This window comes from Megascapheus bottae, chromosome 11 (assembly GCF_031878675.1).
Source record: "Megascapheus bottae isolate mThoBot1 chromosome 11, mThoBot2.hap1, whole genome shotgun sequence".
Classification (NCBI taxonomy): Eukaryota; Metazoa; Chordata; class Mammalia; order Rodentia; family Geomyidae; genus Megascapheus; species Megascapheus bottae.
In genome coordinates, this window is record NC_143519.1 from 59,356,661 (window position 1) to 59,377,219 (window position 20,559).

Below are 20,559 nucleotides of genomic sequence, written 5' to 3' on the forward strand. Positions count from 1 at the left end.
AAAACACGGAATGGCACAGAAAAATTTCACTTCCTTGACCTTCCAAGGGGTTCCCACAAACATGGTACTTAGTCTCTGTACAGCTTTCTACACAAGTCTGTCTACATTTGAGTATCTGACAACAAATGGCTCTCATCTGTCAATCTATGTGTATTCTGCTCCTCATTATCAACATGAACCATTAATTTATGCACAGTCAAATACTATGGAAGTTCCTAAAGAGACTTTTCTTCTCAAATTGCTATAATACCCAGAAAACGAACTCTACATATACTATATATGTAAAGGGGTATTTCCTAGAAATGAGGCCTCTCTCTCCAATGAAATGACTACCTGTGCTAAATAAAAACTTATGCAAGATTCACAAGGAGTTCTTTTCCTATGACCCTAAAGCACTGTTTACACTGTTTTCGTGAGTTTCCTGATGTTCCGTTTCCCTTGCTATGAAGGAAATTGAGCTGATCATTCATCTACATTTCGGCTTCCTCTCTCCCCTCCTTGCTTCCTCTGTCTGTCCAGCCTCTCTGATTCATAATAGGATTGGTACTTCATGAGTTATTCACCTTAAACTACAGAATATATGTGGAAACTAACACACAGACATACTTTAGCTATTTAGTAATATTTGCCTTTCACATAAAATTCCAACCCTTACTTGATGGTAAAAGACTTCTCATTCACTAAATAAATCACAAATGCTATGAGGGAGCTGTCTTCAGCTGTCACGTCTCCCATGAACATCTGAAAACCTAGGTAAGTCATTCTATTTTAGCCAGCCTCCTTCTCACAGCAATGAAATGAGACACATCAAGATGAACATGGGCATGAACAGATTCGCTGGTCTTTTCATCATCATCATCATCTCTTGAGATAGATATCCAGCACATAATTAGGCAAATTTTTGATTGGGGCCAAAAACGCACCTTATCAGTAAAGCATTTTAGGAAAATACATAACAAATTAAAAAGCCCCTAATGATCAGCCTTTACTCATTCATTGAGAGAGACAGAGACAGAGACAGAGAGACAGAGAGAGAGGGAGAGAGAGAGAGAGAGGGAGAGAGAGAGGGAGAGAGAGAGAGACAGACAGACAGACAGAGAGACAGAGAGACAGAGAGAGACAGACAGACAGAGAGAGACAGTGTGTGAGAAAGAGAGAGAGAGAGCGCGAGACAAACAGACACACACACAGACAGACACACAGACAGACAGACAGACAGACAGACAGACCACCACCTTTAACTTGTCTTATCCTCTAACTACAAACAACGGAGTCACCAGAACGTTTAACCTGCTGAATCTTACAAGAAAACACTAAATTTCTTTTGGCCACCACACTAAATTAGGAACAAGAAGAATTCTTGATATTTCTTCTTGAAAACACCTAAGATTTTAGAAAGTGATCTAGAGATATTACAGCCCAAGAATCTTAGAAAAATAACAAAGGCCCTGCAGTGTCATCAATACCTAAAATAAAGTTCTGTAATCCTAATCACTTTCATTTCAATGACTATCCTTTCATGTGTGACTGTACTTATATACATTTAATTATGCATAGATGCACATAGATGAGGTATATGTATAATTAGACCTTACTCTTCATTGTTGTTTGTTTCGTCAAGTTTGGTTGTGGTATAAGTTGAGGTGTCCCTATAGAATGAAACCAAATGTCATAGTCAGACTCTCTAATGGATTTTGTAGACTTGATTACAAATCCCTTCTTTCTTTCTTTAATAACCCATTAACCATTCACAGTGTTTGGTTCGATTTCTATCTATTTCAATATTTTCTGCAGTTTATCTTGCCATTTCCAGTTGAATCCCACCATAGTATGATAGGAAAGAGTACATTGACTTTTCTTATATGCAATTGTTAAGATTTCTGCCAAGAAATCTCTTTGAATAATTACTGTAGAGGAGTATTAGAGAAAGGGAAAGGGAAAAAGAATAATGCTGCCTCTAGGCTCTAAATATTATTTCCTTTGGAGAAAGCTTGGGGGTTGCTGGGATGATACATATTCTGGGACTGTTGTGTAGAATATTCTGCAGATATGTGCTGCCTTTGGCTCTTGGCCTTCAGTTGAATCTGGTTTCTTGCGGATTCTTTGGAAAGGATCCAACATGGTTGGGATCCATCTACTCATTTATGTTCAGCACTGTCTGTTGCGCCAAATTGGGTGCATTGAGTCTTAGTAGGATTTTGTTGTTAATAATTGCAGTGCCTTTAGCCAAATGAAATGACTTTCATGTTGTAATACTTTCAAGTTTTCTTTGCCAGATACGAATACATTTATATTTGCTTCCTTTTGGGTGCCATTCTTGGAATATCTCTTTCCATCCATTCACAACAAGCCTGTGACTTTCTCTGCTAGAGAGGTGGACTTCCTTCTTTCTCTTTCTTACTGTGTTTATGTGCAGGTACTATTGGGCTTCCTCTTAGGGCCTGGGTGCTCTCCCTTAGCTTTCTCTATTAAGACGGGTACTCTACCACTTGAGCCATACTTCTGGCTTTCAGGAAGTTAACTGGATAAGAATCTCATAGAGTTTCCTACCGATATTACTATTTAGACCTCCACCTCTTTGTTCCAGAAAGGATTCTATCCTTTGGTTGACTGCATTTGTACCATCTCGTGAAGTGCAGCTGACATACTGACTAGAAAAAACTCTCTTCATCACCTGTTCCTCTAGCTGAAGAATATATATTCTATCAGAAGATCATATGCTAATAACCAGATCTCAAGAAGCTGAAAAAATGAAATCAAAAGTATATCTGATATTTTTCATTCAAGGGGCTTGAACTCTGAGCCTGGGCATTGTCCCCGAGCTCTTCAGCTCAGAGCTACCACTCTACTTCTTGAGCCCCAGCACCACTTCTGTTTTTTTCTGGTACTTAATGGGAGGTAGGAGTCTCAAGGTCTTTAGTGCCAGGGCTGACTCTGAACCAGATCCACAGTTCTCAGCCTCCTCAGTAGCTAGGATTATAGGCTCTATGTATCTTTTATTTTTATAAAGACAGAGCTACAAATATCCCAAAGACTTTAGGGATTTTGATAAGACATGAAAGTAAATTGATAAGTACTTGATCAATCAGAGGTCTGATAAACCAAGAAAGAAAGTAAAAATTACTTCAAGCAAATAGAAAAATAAATGATTCTATTGCAAAACGCACTAATTTTCATGTGGAAGCTCAAGTTGATGTTCTAGATGTGTAAGACAGAAGAGTAGTCAATGGTGGGGATTTGGTAGTGTGTGTCCAAGGATTGTGAAATGCCCTTTAGATTGTGCTGGTGTTTTTGCAGGATCTCAATCACAATGGGGACATGAAACATATCTTAATATATTTCTGTTTTGTCCAAATAAAATTAGAAAGATTCCCAGGCATACAATATCGAGATGAGGTAGAAACTTAGTTGATGTCATTTTCTAGTGCTGGGAAACTCTCCCTGAACATCAGAAATCTGTCTCCACATTTCTCTACTTATTAGGTATCTTCAGTATCCACACATGCAAAGAAACTGAAGTGAGGCTTTTTGCAGAAATTAAACTTTTACACCTGCAAAAGATGATTTTTATCCAAGGTTTAATAACACTATAAACAAATAAATCTTCCTAACCTGGTGGATAACAGCCTCATCTATTTGCACCCAACTCAATTCAAAGGGACTCAAGAGTTATATCTAATTTCCGCATGCCACTTGCCTTCAACTCCCAGCTCTATTTCCTGCCCCTCAGTTAGGGACAAGGAAGAACAGTCTAAAAGCAGGACTCCCATTCAGTGTGAATGTGCTTCTTCCTCTTGTGCTCTTCAGACACCTGGGACTACCTTTAGGTTTCAGAAAGGGATTGCCAGGTCCCTGGGCTTCTGGTGAGTAGCTCATAGGCTCTGTGATAATCTCAGGATTCTGGGTGCTAGTTCTTGACTTCACAGCACTCCGTGAGCCACTGTCTTATGATCTGCTCTATCATTTCTCCTTAGTTTCAAAACATATCATGATTCCATGCGATATGGATAGGTGGTCCGGTGTACTGTGAAAATTCATCATTGTCCAAAATGGTTTATCATTTAGATGACCAAAAACTCAACTCACACTAAATGAAAGGAACTCTAGGATATGGAAACAAGAGCTTTATCTTGTGTGATTGCTGTTCTTAATGTACTATGTTATTTCTCTTCTCTTTTTTTCCCCTTATGCTTAATCTCATATTGTTACTGTATCTGGCTTTGTAACCTGGCACACAGTATATACGTTTATTTCCTTGTTTGAAATAGAAAAAGGAAGTAGAAAAAACAAGATGATTGGGAGGAGGAAGGCACATGGGCACAATAACATGAGAAGGGGTATCATTGTGTGAGAAGTCATGCATCTACTATCTGGCAGATGTAATTGTAACCCCTCTATGCATTACCCCAACAATCAAAAATAAAATAAAATTTAAAATTAGTCAACTCACCCCCTCTTGATGTCTTCATCTGAATGAACAACAACTTTGGTTAAGCTGCTGTCCTCACTGTGGATATATTGAAACATACAGAAATTAAGTGGGGCAATGTAGGAAGAAGTGATGCATTTTTCTGACACTTCTCGGTTAGAAAACTATGGCCTTGTGTGTGCTACACAGGTCGTCTTTCAAATGTACTATGTCTCTAGCTCTTCTGTCCCTGCCAAACCTTCATCCAGTACTGAAGTCTCAACTCAGAGCCCTGTCCTTGCTACACCTTTAGTCATGGCCTGGTGAGCCTTCATGCCTAGGCTTGCCTGTTTAATGACACTTTCACTTAGTCTTTCACCAGAACTCGAGATGGATGTGCAAGCCTTTTGTTCACAGATGTGATTCTGCTTTCCAGGGGTGTGGTAGATGTGGGGGGAAGACCACCAGAGGATGGCAAGATGACGCCATCCAGGGTAGAAAATCCTTTCTGTGGTAGGCCATCTCCAATGAATCAGCAAAAAGGTGTGCTGCACGTGTGTATCAAGAAGCAGAGCCTCAGTGATAAGTAAGAAAGGAAAACATTCCTGGAGCCCTGACTTGAAGGGATATCACAGTACCGTCCTTCAGCCACATATGTATGGAGTCTCTCTCTCTAACTCTCTGTCTCGTAGCTCTTTCATTGAAAATGTACATTTATTCATGAACCATGTATTCACAGATGTGAGTAGTAAGGACCTTGTCATAATGTCACCGAGTCATCTGATTATCCAATATAAATGGTACAGAGACAGTGTTTATAGTTACACAAAACTTTGAACCACAGTTTTTAAAAGTTGGCATTAAGTGCACAATGAAAGGTATATGTAAAAATTAAGGTCCAGACCTAGGGAAAGGGAATACCCATCAAAGAATCAGACATAGCCAAAAAACTACGGAAAAGATCAAACAAAGTTGTATAGCCACTTTGAACTGACACTTGTATTTCTTCACCTGTGAAGAAATTGTTATGGCAGGAAATAAATACATAGAATTGTATGTCATTGCCGTCAGAAAAAAGGAACATAACCAATTGTAGTAGGTTGTCATACATTGGCAATGTGCAGGGTTTGGGGGGTTTTCCTGCACTGCTCCCTAAAATAGCAAAACACTTTGTGCACCTCCTTTCTCATTTACTCATCAAAATGAAAAGGAGTAATATGACAGACAGAAGGTACACTGAAAGTATTTGGAAAGTACCCAGAAATGATCAGTCTGTTTCATAACATATATATTTATGTACGTTTTTCTATTGATAGATATCTGACCTTTGCTTGAATTCTTCTGTCCCAAATTCTGTTGAATCATTTTTATCCAAGCTAGAGAATTAAATTATATACAGTCAAATACCATCTACATTCATAGTCTTACTCAAGGTAGCAAGTTACCCAAACACTACTGAATTTGTAGAATTTAAATTTTTCCATACTTAGCTAAATAAACAGAGGAATTCTACTATTACCCAGAAAGGAAATTAATTTCTGTGGAAACTTACATTTTTATCTCTTCAAAAGAAAGCTTTAGTGCACAAGTAAAGAAATTTCCTTTCTTAGTAAACCTAACACAATGTTTATTGGTATCATGTACTTTCATTGTACATACAACTCACTACAGAGGAACTCAATCCTTTATGCAATCTGATTTTCAGCTTCTCACCAAAAGAGAGTCCAAAAGCTGGACTGTCATCAGAACTGAGAGTCCAAATATCACATTTCTGAAGTATGAAAGAGACCCACCGGCTCTTTTCACCTCAGAAACACTGAGACTACCTCATTGCTCCTCATTGGGATTCTTACCTCCATTGGCTCAGTGCAAGTGGCATGGAGGCCCTGATAATAGGTAAATAAAGATATGCTTGCTACTTTTCACTTCACAGCAGACCATGACCAAGTATGTGCTAACTGACTCTATAATTTTCTTTTAGTTTCAATACAAACAAAATGATTACAGGAGGACACTAAGAAGCTGTCATATAGATTGTGTAATAAATTCACACTACAAATGAATTTACACTCAGATGAGAGATAATACAACTTACCAAATGTTAATGGTTGGGTCACAAACTGCAATTGCAGTTAACGTTGTGTTATCTCTAAAAAATAAAATAAGACACAAACAATTGATTTGGAACATACAGAGGAAATGAAACTTTTCGACAAGGCTGGATACTAAAACCATGACTCTGTTCATGTAGGATCATGTTTGCCATTTGAGCTACAGCTCCATCTCCAGCTCCTCTGTTCCCTCTAGCTCTTTGCTCTGGTACTCCGGTGTGAACTAACAGACCAGAACCAAATGAAAAGTAGTATTTTCATTTTACCACAGAAATACAGTTGAATCTGTTCAGGAAATTAAATATGGAACAGTTGCATGCAAGGTAGAAGAATTTTTCCCAGTACCCCTACCACAGTACCTCTTGACATCTTGTATGAATTTCAATAAAATACTCTTTCAGGGAACTCAACCTGAGGTCATAGCTAATACTCTGCTTCCTCTGTTCCTTCTATTCCCTCCTTACTTTCAGTAATCCTAGATGTCTTTACTGACTTACTCTCAGATTGGACCAATGGGTGGCAGGCCAGAAGCAGAGAACTCTACACTGCTCAGCAGGACAAGGAGAACTCCCTCTCCATACTGGAGTCTCAATCCTTCACTCAATTTGCAAAAAAGACAGAATGGCACAGACAAAATTACACTTCCCTGGCCTTCTAAATTGTTCCCACAAATACGGTGCTTATTCTCTCTACAGCTTTCTACACTACTCTGTATATACTTGGGTATCTGACACATATGGCTGTCCTCTGTCAATCTATGTATGTTCTGCTCCTCATTATCAACATGAACCATTAAATTATGCACAGTCAAATACTATGGAAGTTTCTAAAGAGACTTTTTCTTCCCAAATTGCTATAATACCCGGAAAACGAACTCTACATATACTATATATGTAAGGGGGTATTTCCTGTGCTTTTCTAGAAATGAGGCCTCTCTCTCCAATGAAATGATTACCTGTGCTAAATAAAAACCTATGCAAGATTCACAAGGAGTTCTTTTCCTATGACCCTAAAGCACTGTTTACACTGTTTTCGTGGGTTTCCTGATGTTCTGTTTCCCTTGCTATGAAGGAAATTGAGCTGATCAACCATCTACATTTCTGCTTCCTCTCTCCCCTCCTTGCTGGCACTACTGTCCTCTGTCTCTCCAGCCTCTCTAATTCATAAAAGGATTTCTAGTTCATGACTTATTCACCTTAACCTACAGAATATATGTGGAAACAAAAACACAGACATGCTTTGGCTGTTTAGTAATATTTGCTTTTCACATAATATTTCAACCCTAACTTGATGATAAAAAACTTCTCTTTCACTAAATTAATCACAAATGGTATGAGGGAGGTGTCTTCAGCTGCCACTTCTCCCATGAACAACTGAAATCCTAGGCAAGTCATTCTATATCAGACAGTCTCCTTCCCACAGCAATGAAATAAGACACATCAGGGATGACCATGGGCATGAGCAGATTCGCTGGTCTTTTTATCATCATCATCATCTCTTGAGATAGACATCCAGCACATAATTAGGCAAATTTTTGTTTGGGGCAGAAAACGCACCTTAGCAGTAAGGCATTTTAGGAAAATACACATCAAATTAAAAATCCCCTAATAATAAGCCTTTTCTCATTCATCGAGACAAAGAGACAAGGAGATATATATATATATATATATATATATATATATATATATATAGAGAGAGAGAGAGAGAGAGAGAGAGAGAGAGAGAGAGAGAGAGCTCGCAACTGTAACTTGTTTTATCCTCTAGTTATCAGAGGATAACTACAACAAAACACTAAATTGCCTTTGAACACAACAATAGATTAGGAACAATAACTCTTGACATGTCTTCTTGGAAACACCTAAGATTTTAGAACGTTATATACTGATATTACAGCCCAAAAATCTTAGAAAAATATCAAAGGCCCTGCAGTGTCATCAATACCTAAAATAAAGTTCAATAATCCTAATCACTTTCTTTTCAGTGACTATCCTTTTATGAATGACTGTACTTACATACATTTTATTATGCATAGATGCACATAGATGAGAGTATATATATATATTTAGACCTTACCCTTCATTATTGTTTGTTTCGTCAAGTTTGGTTGTGGTATAGGATGAGGTGTCCCTATAGGATGAAACCAAATGCCATAGTCAGACTCTCTAATGGTTATTATAGACTTGAATACATATCCATCCTTTCTTTCTTCAATAATCAATTAACCATTCAAAGCATTTTGTTCCATTTCTATGTATTTCAATATTTTCTGTCTTTTATCTTTTGTCTATTTCCAATTGAATTCCATCATATTATGATAGCAAACAGTAACATTGTCTTTTTTTTTTTTTTGCCAGTCCTGGGCTTGAGCTCAGGGCTTGAGCACTGTCCTTAGACTTTCTCAAGGCTAGAGCTCTACCACTTGAGCCTCAGCACCACTTCTGGCTTTTTGCTATGTATTTGGGGTACCGAGGAATCAAACCCGGGTCTTCATGCATGCTAGGCAAGCACTTTAACCACTAGGCCAAACTCCCGGCCCGCATTGTCTTTTCTTATATGTGATTGTTAAGACTTCCTTTATACTCTGCCAAGAAACCTCTTTGAATATTTACTGTAGAGGAATATTAGAGGAAGGGAAAGGGAAAAAGAGAATAATGCTGCCTCTATGCTCTAAATATTAATTTCCTTTGTAGAAAGCTTGAGGGTTGCTGGGATGATATTTATTCTGAGAATGTTGTGTGGAATATTCTGCAGATATGTGCTGTCTTTGGCTCTTGGCCTTCAGTTGAATCTGGTTTCTTGCGGATTCTTTGGAAAGGATCTAACATGGTTGGGATCCATCTACTCATTTATGTTCAGCGATGTCTGTTGTGTCAAATTGGGTGCATTGAGGATTAGTTGCCTTTTTGTTGTTAATCATTGCAGTGTCTTTAGCAAAATGAAATGACTTTCATGTTGTAATACTTTCAAGTTTTCTTTGCCAGATAGGAGTACATTTACATTTGCTTCCTTTTGGGTGCCATATTGGAATATCTCTTTCCATCCATTCATATCAGGCCTGTGACTGTCTCTGATAGGGAGGTGGACTTCCTTCTTTCTCTTTTTTACTGTGTTTATGTGCAGGTAATATTGGGCTTCCTCTTAGGGCCTGGGTGCTCTCCCTTAGCTTTCTCTGTTAAGAAGGTACTCTACCACTTGAGCCATACTTCTGGCTTTCAGGAAGTTAACTGGATAAGAATTCCAGAGTTTCCCACCGATATTACTAATTAGATCTCCACTGCTTCGTCCAAAAAGGATTGTATCACTTGGTTGATATTCAAGGGGCTTGAACTCTGAGCCTGGGCATTGTCCCTGAGCTCTTCAGCTCAGAGCTACCATTCTACTTCTTGAGCCCCAGCACCGCTTCGGGGTTTTTTTGGTTGTTAATGGGAGGTAGGAATCTCTAGGTCTTTAGTGCCATGGCTGTGTCTGATCCACGATACACAGTTCTCAGACACTTCAGTAGCTAGGATACAGGCTCTATGTATCTTTTATTTTTATAAAGACAGAGCTACAAATACCCCAAAGACTTTAGGGATTTTGATAAGATATGAAAGTAAATTGATAAGTACTTGATCAATCAGAGGTCTGATAAACCAAGAAAGAAAGTAAAAATACTTCAAGCAAATAGAAAAATAAATGATTCTATTGCAAAACACACTAATTTTTATGTGGTAGCTCAAGTTGATATTCCAGATGTGTAAGACAGAAGTGTAGTCAACAGTGGGGATTTGGTAGTGTGTGTCCAAGGATTGTGAAATGCCCTTTAGATTGTGCTAGTGTTTTTGCAGTATCTCAATCACAACAGGGACATGAAACGTATCTTTTATATATTTCTGTTTTTCCAAACAAAGTTAGAAAGATTCCCAGGCACACAATATCGAGATGATATAGAAACTTAGTTAATGTCTTTTCCTTTGTTGGAAAATTTTCCCTGAACATTAGAAATCTGTCTCCACATTTCCCTAGAAAGGAAATTAATTTCTTTGGGAATTTACACTGTTATCTCTTCAAAAGAAAGTTTCTATGCACAAGTAAAGAAATTTTCTTTCTTAAAATTAACAAAATGTTTATTGGTATCATGTAGTTTAATTGTACATGCAACTCACTACAGAGAAACTCAATCCTTTATGCAATCTGATTTTCAGCTGTCTAAGTCTGCTCTACTCCCTTCTTATTTTCACTAACTTGGCTCTTTTCTTAACTGCTTATCAACAAAATACAAGGAACAACAGCCGAGAAATTGGACTCTCATCAGAACTGACAGTGGGCCTGTCTAAGAAACAGATTTCTGGAGAAGGAAAGAGGCCCAACAACTCTTTTCACCTCAGAACCACTGAGACAACCTAATTGTTCCTGACTGGGATTCGTATCTCTATTAGCTCAGTGCAAGTTGCACGTAGGCACTGATAATAGGTAAATAAGGATATGATTGCTAATTTCACTTCATGGCAGACCATGACCAAGTATGTACTAATTGACTCTATCAATTTCTACTTAGTTTCAGTACAAAAATAACTATTACATGAGGATACTGATAAGCTGTCACATAGATTGTACAGTAAACTCACACTACAAATGAATTTACACTCAGATGACAGATAACACAACTTACCAAATGTTAATTCTTGAGTCACAAACTGCAATTGCAGTTAACGTTGTGTCATCTCTAAACAATAAAATAAAATAAGACACAGAAAACTCATTTGGAACATACTGCAGAAATCAAACTTTTCTACGAGGCTGGGAACTTAAACCATGTCTGTGTTCATGCTAGGATCATGTTTGCCACTTGAGCTGCAGCTCCATCTCCAACTCTTTTGTTCCATCTAGCACTGTGCTCGAGTACTCTGGTGTGAACTAAGAGACCAGAACCAAATGAAAAGCAGTATTTTCATTTTACCACAGAAATGCAGTTGAATCTCTTCAGGAAATTAAATATGGACTGTCTTAATCCAAGGTAGAAGAATTTTTCCCAGTAGCCTAACACTGGACCTAATGCAATCTTGTATGACTTTCAATATGATGTTGTTCAAGAGAACTCAACCCTGAGGTCATACCTAATATTCTGCTTCCTCTGTTCCTTCTATTCCCTCCTTACTTTCAGTAATCCTGGATGTCTTTACTGACTTACTCTCACATTGCACCAATGGGTGGCAGGCCAGAAGCAGAGAACTCTTCACTGCTCACCAGGACAGTGAGAACTCCCTCTCCTTACTGGAGTCTCAGTCCTTCACCCAATTTGCAAAATGATGGAATGGCACAGACAAAATTGCACTTCCCTGACCTTCCAAATGGTTCCCACTAACATGTTCCTTCATCTCGCTACAGCTTCCTACACAAGTCTGACTGTATTTGGGTATTTGACCTCTTATGGCTGTCCTCTGTAGATCTCTGAGTGTTCTGCTCTTCATTACCAACATGAACCATTAAGTTGTGCGGAGTCAAATACAATGGAAATTCCTAAAACTACTTTTTCTCTCCAAACAGCTATAACTAGCTGAATACTAAGTCTAAATACTCTTTATATGCTAGGGGTTATTTCCTGTGTTTTCCTAGAAATGAGGCCTCTCTCTCCAATGAAATGTGATACACAAAGATTTTTGCAAGGTGTAAAAGGAGTTTTTTTCACATGACCCTAAACCACTTTTTGCAGTGATTTTGTGGGTTTCCTTATGTTCCATATCCCTTGCTATGAAGAAAATGGAGCTGATCAACCATCTACATTTCTGCTTCCTCTCTCCCCTCCTTGCTAGCACTACTGTCCTCTGTCTGTTCAGCCACTCTGATTCATAAAAGGATTTGTAGTTCATGAGTTATTTACCTTAATCTACAAAATATATGTGCAAACAAACACACAGACATGCTTTGGGTATTACCTTTCACATAAAATTCCTACCATCACTTGATGGTAAAAGACTTCTCATCCACTAAAAATATCACAAATGGTATGAGGGAGCTGTCTTCAGCTGTCTGTTTTCCCCAGAACATGTGAAATCCTAGGCAAGTCATTCTATTTTAGCCAGCCTCCTTCCCACAGCAATGAAATGAGACATATCAGGGATGATCATGGGCATGAAAAGATTCTCTGGTCTTTTCATCATCATCTCTTGAGATAGACATCCAGCACATAATTAGGCAAATTTTTGTTTGGGGCTGAAAACACACCTTAACAGTAAGGCATTTCTGGAACATACACATCAAATTTAAAAAACCCTAATGACCAACCTTTTCTCAGTCATTGAGACATAGAGAGAGACAGGGAGAGACACACAGAGACACAGAGAATAGGCAGAGAGAGAGAAACAGAGACAGTCAGTCAGACAGACAAGACAGAACCCCTGTAACTTGCTTTATCCTCTAGCTAGACAAAATGGAGTCACCGGAGAGAAATTTCTTAACCTGCTGAGTCTTATAGCATAACACTGAATTGGTTTTGGCCACTACAATAGATTAGGAACAAGAAGAATTCATGGTATTTCTTCTTGGAAATACCTAAGATTTTAGAAAGGTATCTACTGATACTAGAGCCCAAGGATCTTAGAAAAATATCAAAGGCTCTGCAGTGTCATCAATACTTAAAATTAAATTCTCTAATCTCTACCACTTTCTTTTCTGTAACTATCCATTCACGTGTGTCTGGACTTACCAACATGCAAATATGCATAGATACACATAGGTGAGAGTGTATGTATATTTAGACCCTACCCTTCATTTTTGTTTCTTTCAGGAAGTTCAGTTGTAGTATCAGATGACAGTTCTTCATTTTGGGGGCAAAATCTCTTACCTCTCATACATTTCCCATAGAGTTTCCTTCACTGCTTAGGTATGACAGCAGACTATAGTATTCCTACCTATGTCTCACAGCTGGGATCTCATGCCTATACCATATTGCTCTGCTACTTCTTGTTTAACATGTTGACATCTGTTTGTGTATGCACACATTTCTTGCCTTCATTCTGACATTAGGAATACGCATAGATATGTATATATGTAAATATCATCAGATCATTGAGAGCCTTCAAAGATATTAACTCACATTTCCATCCTAGATCACACATTATGTCCTACAGCCAATTTTCAGGATAGAAGTGTATTGGAATACATAGGCAGGCATGACACATAACTTTAGCATACATGTTCAGTCAAAGAACAATCTACTTTATACAAATGATCAATTTTCACTACTCATAGCAAATTGCTACCTCATAGGATACCATACATAATGATAGATAAAATCAAAAGATAGATGAAACTAGGTCATCATTTTCATTATAATAAAAATGATATATTAACATTTACTGATTGTATAACTATCCTTCACTTAACAATAGATTGTTAATATTACCACAGACCGCCCAAAAGCATTTATTTCAAGCTGAAATAAATATGTACTTTGATGATAATCAAGTATTTTAATCATATCTTTACTGACACTCACTAAGTCAACTTACTGCCAGTCATACAGGTTACAATTTTAGGCCAATACACAAAGAAGAAGAGAATCAATCCTTCTCTGGGTTGGCAGCCACCAAATAACAAAGAAGCAATGAAACAAGGATATATGACAGAAATAAATGAGAATGGGAGCAATATGTCTCTTCTGATCAATCAGAAACTTAGGGGAATATGCATTATTGTATCCAATGAAAGTGCCAATGGTAGTAGAGTAAGTTTGAAAACCCCTGCCCCAATGATATGCTGGCTGCTGAATACCCATTTTTAAGAGTGAGGATGGAAAGGAAGAGTGTATGTCTAGAAAAAATCAAATGAAAGTAATAACAAGCAGTTCTTGATATGTAAAAAAAACCCAGACTACAGCAATCACTGGAAAAAGATGTCAAGAAGAGCAGGAAATTATGGCAAATACATCAAATAAACAACCAGGAATAGTTATTGTAAAGATAGAGGTATATAGTACAGGAAAATGCTTTTCTATAAAACCAACATCGTGAGACCTACAAGGAGACATATACTTGAAGAGTATATTACATGCATTCATATCCATTGCTAGAAAGGAAGGATCATTCAGACAAAAATGTCAATCACAAAACATCAAAGTTTACCACATTTCAAATTTGTCTAGAAGACACTTCAAAACATTTCATTTTCTAACTGAAGAATATACATTCTACCAGAAAATCACATGTTAAGCTAATAACCAGGTTAGAAGAAACTGAAACAAAAATTGGATATACCAATGTATCTTATTTTTACAAAGCAATAGAGATACAAAAAGATAGAGGACAAAACAACGCATGAAACTTAAGTGATACACACTTGAATGATCGGGGGACTGATAAACCAAGAAAGAAATTTAAAGTGTCTTGAAGCAAATGAAAACAAAGTGATGATATTGAAAAACATACTAACTTTAATGTGACAGCTCAACATGATAGTCAAGAAGTGTGAGGTAGAATAGTAGTCACAAGGTGGGGAGTTTTGGAGGTGGGTACAGAGTCAGTGGTGTATTAGCACAGAAGGAGTCACACCTAATGTTTTACAGAGCCCAGTAGGAGCTTGTTGGAAAGTTACTGAATGCTTCCCCTTTTTGTCACACTGGAGTGTGATGACAGGGCATTCTGTTTGCCTGCTAGGCAAACACTCAACCACCTGAGTAATGGCCTAAGTCATTTGGTGCTGTAGATGTCTTTCCAGGAAGGTCTTCCTTCTGTCTAGGTCTGGAAGTGGCCTCAGATCATCACCTGGTTATCTGTGCTCCTGGGAGAAGGGAATACAGCTGTGAGCTCCTAGGACAGGCTCACTGCTTGAGATAAGGGTCTCAATAACTTGTTTTCCATGCTGGCTTCTACATAGGATCACCTCCAATTTCCACATACCACACAGTCAGTGTGACAGGCAGACCCTTCCTGATGCATATTTCTTTCATTTTCCTAGCAGCACTGGTGATCCAACACAGAATCTTTCACTTTCTGAATTGCACTGCATCACACATGTCACCGCTCCTTTCATGCTGTTTGTATTTCTTCAAATACAAGGGCTCAGCTCCAGCCTTATGAATGTGGATACTTATGTGTCCATGTGTCTGTACATACATTCATATAAAATATGTGCATAAACTTCTACATATACATTTGTCTAGCACTCTATTATATGGCTTGGATTATAGCTTACCTTTCAGTCACACTGTCATCATCGTGTGCTGAACAAAATTCAAATGCAGATGTGCTATAGGGACAAAAAATACATATAGTCAGATATCACATGAATAATTAAACTTCATATTCTGGGTCAAATTATTTTGCAAGTCACAAAACAGTGGACTATGCTTCTTCCCTATAACTGAGATATTCTTCTCACACTTGATTTCATATCAGCACAATCAGCACAACATTACAGTTTAAGATTATCAAAGAAATATACTTGGTGATAAAATATTAACAATAAGCGTTCTAAAGTAATTGTGTATCTAGCTCACTGGGTCAGAAAAGAAGACAGGTGCAAGGTCATCTCCAAAGGTAAAGAGAACACATTACTCATTGAGTCACCAAGACACTAGGCCACAACTTCCTAAGGAGAAGGCAGGGTAGTCATCTATCCATGATCTTCATCACATGTAATCAAAACCTCCAGTTTTCCCAAGTAACTGAAGACAGAGGAGAGAAAGTAACCATGGAGTCATTACTTGCTCTGAACGATACTGCAATATCCTCCATTCACAGGTTGGGATAATCTTCAGAGTATGTGGTGCCAAGAATGAACATTATTACCATATCAATCCAGTCACTTTGAGACTTGGCAACAACCTTTCCATAGAAAGAAGAGAGAGTAGTTTGGGAAGGGACATATTTGGTCTGGGAAAATTCCATACAAGAAAGCCATATCCATACAACAAAACTTTTATGCTCATTGTTTGCAACTAAGTAAAAGCAGTGCTGTTAGCTTCTAATGGCCCTGTTTTCTCATTCCAAATTTCTTCTTTTCTCACAGCTAAGTTCCAGATTCTCCACTTCTCATAGCAATTTCTTATACCCACCATTAAAAATATCTACATTGTTATAAAACAATACAAAGTGTGGTATGAGGGTAAATGTCTTTTCAGTTTGTTAGAGATTAGGATCAGAACAAGCTGGCAGAGGGGCACAGCTAGACCCAGGGGCATTGTAAACACTAGCTTCACATGATGACAGGGCTGTATATTATAAGGGATACTTACATGACCTTGATCTTTCATACAAATAGTTCTGCTGCTCACTAGCCTCTACGTCTGTTTCTTTCTGCAATCTACTGCAGACCTGTGGGGACTTGTAGCTAGTGGTTTAGGAGCCATGCTGCTTGCCACCTGTGCTTCAGCATGTACACTCTCAGTGATGCAAGCAGTCCAGAGCCAGAGGGCGCCTGGTCCCTCCCGCCTGGAGTAGGAGTTCCCTGTACTCCTAGCAAGTGGAGCCTGTCTCAGGACACCATTGGCTGACGGTCATACACAGGGAGGTCCCCATTTGGTGATGTGGTGGCCACCACTCGATCTGTATTTAGCGAACTGCACCGAGAGTCTGGAGTCTGGTCTCCAGAGTCTGTGTTCCCAGGATTATTTGTGGGCTCCGTCGCCATCTTACCCCCCTCCTAGATGTCCAAGAAGGACTCCAACACAGACCCATAGGTAATATACTTCATATTTTCTGAAGGAATATGTTATTAATGTGAGCAAGGTAGATGAAGTATATTGCTCATGACCTGTTCTTCCCCCACCCAGTTTCATCTGAAGACAGATGTCATCCCCTGACACATCAGTGACAAGCATGACAGTTAAAATGACACAGCAATTCCAAACCCTCAAGTGGGTCGTTTTACAAATTTGAACGTCTTCTTCCTTTCTCCCCTTGTTTCATCCTGCCCACTTCCAATCATGTGCTCTACACACTTAGCTATCATTAACTCATGTGTTTTGTGTGTTCACTCCTTATAAATATCTCTGCATATGTATATATGCACACTTGTGATAACATACATTTGATCACATATCAGATCTGATATATAAATTCTTAAATATTGTATAAAAATGATTCTGAAGCTTATAGGTACAGGAACCTTACGCCCAAGTAAATCAATTACTTGGAAGTTTGTATATGACTTTACAATTTACTGAGTTGTATAAATTTATGATGCATTGAACACCTATTGCATATAGGAAAATGTTTACTTCCTCTGCCTTTCTTCTCAGATGCAAAAAGGATACAGCATTTGGTGATGGTTTCTATTACCTCCCGATTCAGTTTGTTCTCCTAGTATACATCTCTTGTATACTATTTAAGTTCTTGATCCCAGTGTCTGTCACTAACACCGAAAGTTCAACATCATAAGAGAATTCACGCTGTAACCCAAGGGCCATAAACTAGAGACCTGCAGCTGGGCCTCTGAACAATGTACACTGGGATTGAGGTGTCTGCTATCAATATGGACAAAAGTACATAGATACTGTTATTAAATATAACTTTGGAAAAGCCAATCACTGCATTTCTTTGACGAGTCTGGTAATAACTGACCTTGAATGTTCATCTATATCATCCTAATTCATATCTAACATCTTTAACTAGAAATGAGTTTTCCTGTGATAGTGACCTGAACATTACACTTCTGCAAAGGAAAAGCTGATGGATTCATATTGAAGGACCTATCATCTTAATACCAATGCATAGTCCCCTTTTTTAAGTACAATTACACTCTAGAGGGACACATCTTCATTGCAACCAAGAAATTCCTGATTAAGTCCCTAGACTAACTTCTTACATTCATCCATATCCACCAGAATAAACATGAAACACGTATAAATGTGAGGCAGGGTTCCGTCAACAGTGATGATGAGTGGGTACTTGTAGAACCAGCTTCACCTGCTGTTGAAGGTTCCTCTATGCCCTGCCAACTGCAGCCTGTTTGTGGCTCTTTCCAAATTCTTTGTTTCTTGCTCTTTCAGGATTCTTTTGTCCTTCACCCAATCTGAAAAATCTCATACCAAAGCATTTTGAATGAAATGTTCTTTTAGATTGTGTGGGTGTTTTTACAGTGTCTTAAACACAACAGGGACACGAAACATTGCTTTCCTGGCATGTTTCTCTTTTATCCAGATAAGTTTCTGTTTTATCCAAAGAAACAAAGTTAGAAAGACTCCTATACACCCTGTATTCAGATCAGATAGAAACTAGGTTAATGGTGTTCTCTAGTGCTGGAAACCTCCGTGAACATCACAATTCTCAGTCTCCACATTTGTCTACTTGGATAGCTATGTTCAGTATCCATGCAAGCTAGGAAACTCAATTGGAGGCGTCTTAGAGAAATTAAACTCTTCTACTTGCAAAAGGTAAGACTTTTCCCTAAAAGTTAAGAATACTATGACCCAATAAATCTACCTGATCTGATGGAGAATAACCTCTTCTGGTTTCAGTTCAACTAATTTCAATGGAAATCAAGACTTGGATATCATCTAAATATCAGCATTCTAGGTGTCCTCTATTCCCTGGTGACTTTCCTGCCACTAAGATAGGGACAAGGAACAGAAGTCTAGAAGCAGGGCTACCATTGATTGTGGTTGCAGGCATCTATAGAAGGAAGGATATAGTCTTCCTTTATGGGCCATATAGACCGCTGGGATTACTTTTTTGTTTCAGAAAGGGATTCCCAGCTGCCTGGGCTCATGTGACTAGCTGACAGGCACTGTGGTGATCTAAGGATTTGAGATGCTAGTACTTGACTTCATAGCACCCCATGAGCCAGTGTATTTTGATCTACTCTATCATTTTCTAATAAGTTTCAAACCAGATCATGATTACCTGCAGATATGGACAGGCAGTCCTGTGTAGTCTGAAGACACATTATCCTCCAGAATGATATATTACTAAAGAAAATCAACTCACCAATTACTGTTGTCTTCATTAGAATGAAAAACAACCGTTGTTAAGTCGTTGTCTTCACTGTGGACATATTAAACATATACAAAAATCAGGTTGCACCATGTTGGAAAAAAATCACACATTTTTTTCTGACACTACTAGGTATAGAAATTATGACCTTGAGTATGCCACACAAGTATCTGCCAATGGAGCTGTATCTCTAGCTTTTCTGTCCCTAACACCCCTTATCTCCAGTACTCAGGTCTCAACTCAGAGCACTATCTGTGATACTCTCTGTTCATGGTATGTGAATCTTTGTGCCTAGGCTTGCTTGATCAATGATCTTTCCACTTGGGCTTTCACCAGAATGTACGATGGATGTGCATGCTTTTGGTTCATATGTATAATTATCTCTACACAGGTGGCAAAGATCAGAGGACAGCAATATGAAAACATCCAGGGTAGAAATTTATTTTTGTAATTGTCCATCTCCAAGGATCCAGTAAAATGTTGCACTGTATGTGTGGTTCCAGAAGCAGAGCCTCAGGTATAAGCAAGAAAGCAGAATATTCCTGAAGCCCTGACTAGAAGCCATAGTATCAGAATACCCCCATTCCACATGCTGGTGGACCCAATCTGTCTCCAAACTCTTTTATTTGAAATGTGAATTTTTTCATGATCCCTGTATTCACATGTGAGCAGTAAGAAGTAAAATAAAATCATAATGCCATGGATTCATCTCTTACACCAGTATAAATGCTGTCTATAAAGTGTTCATAGTGTCACCAACCTTAGAACCACAGTGTTTAAAATGTGGCATGAAGTGGACAATGAAAATATTATGCATAAATTAAGTTTTGGATCTAGAGAAAGAGCACACCCATCAGAGAACTGGGCATAACCAGCAAAAATATGGGAAAGAGTTGTACAAGATGTTATTTACCCCTTTCACAACGAAACAAACTTGTAGTCTCTTTGGTATGACATTTTATTTCTTCACCTTGAAAAAATTCATTTGGTCAGAACAAATGCATGGAATTGTGTGTCACTGCTGTAACATCAAAGGAACAAATCTAATTCTAGTAGGATCTAATATATCAGCAAGGTGTGGATTGTCTAGGAATTTTGCTTCACTGCTTACTAAAATAGCAAAACACTT

At 38.3% G+C, this 20,559-nt stretch overlaps 1 long non-coding RNA gene across 1 annotated transcript; it reads right to left on the reverse strand.

The window, feature by feature from the left end:
- Positions 1-6,479: 6,479 nt before the first annotated feature.
- LOC150057194 (uncharacterized) lies at positions 6,480-19,570 on the reverse strand. The gene is made up of 5 exons (XR_016537058.1): positions 19,425-19,570; positions 15,691-15,744; positions 15,169-15,276; positions 8,593-8,646; positions 6,480-6,557 (listed from the first exon to the last, which is right to left on the reverse strand). It is a non-coding gene; the product is annotated as an uncharacterized LOC150057194 (long non-coding RNA).
- Positions 19,571-20,559: the final 989 nt, after the last annotated feature.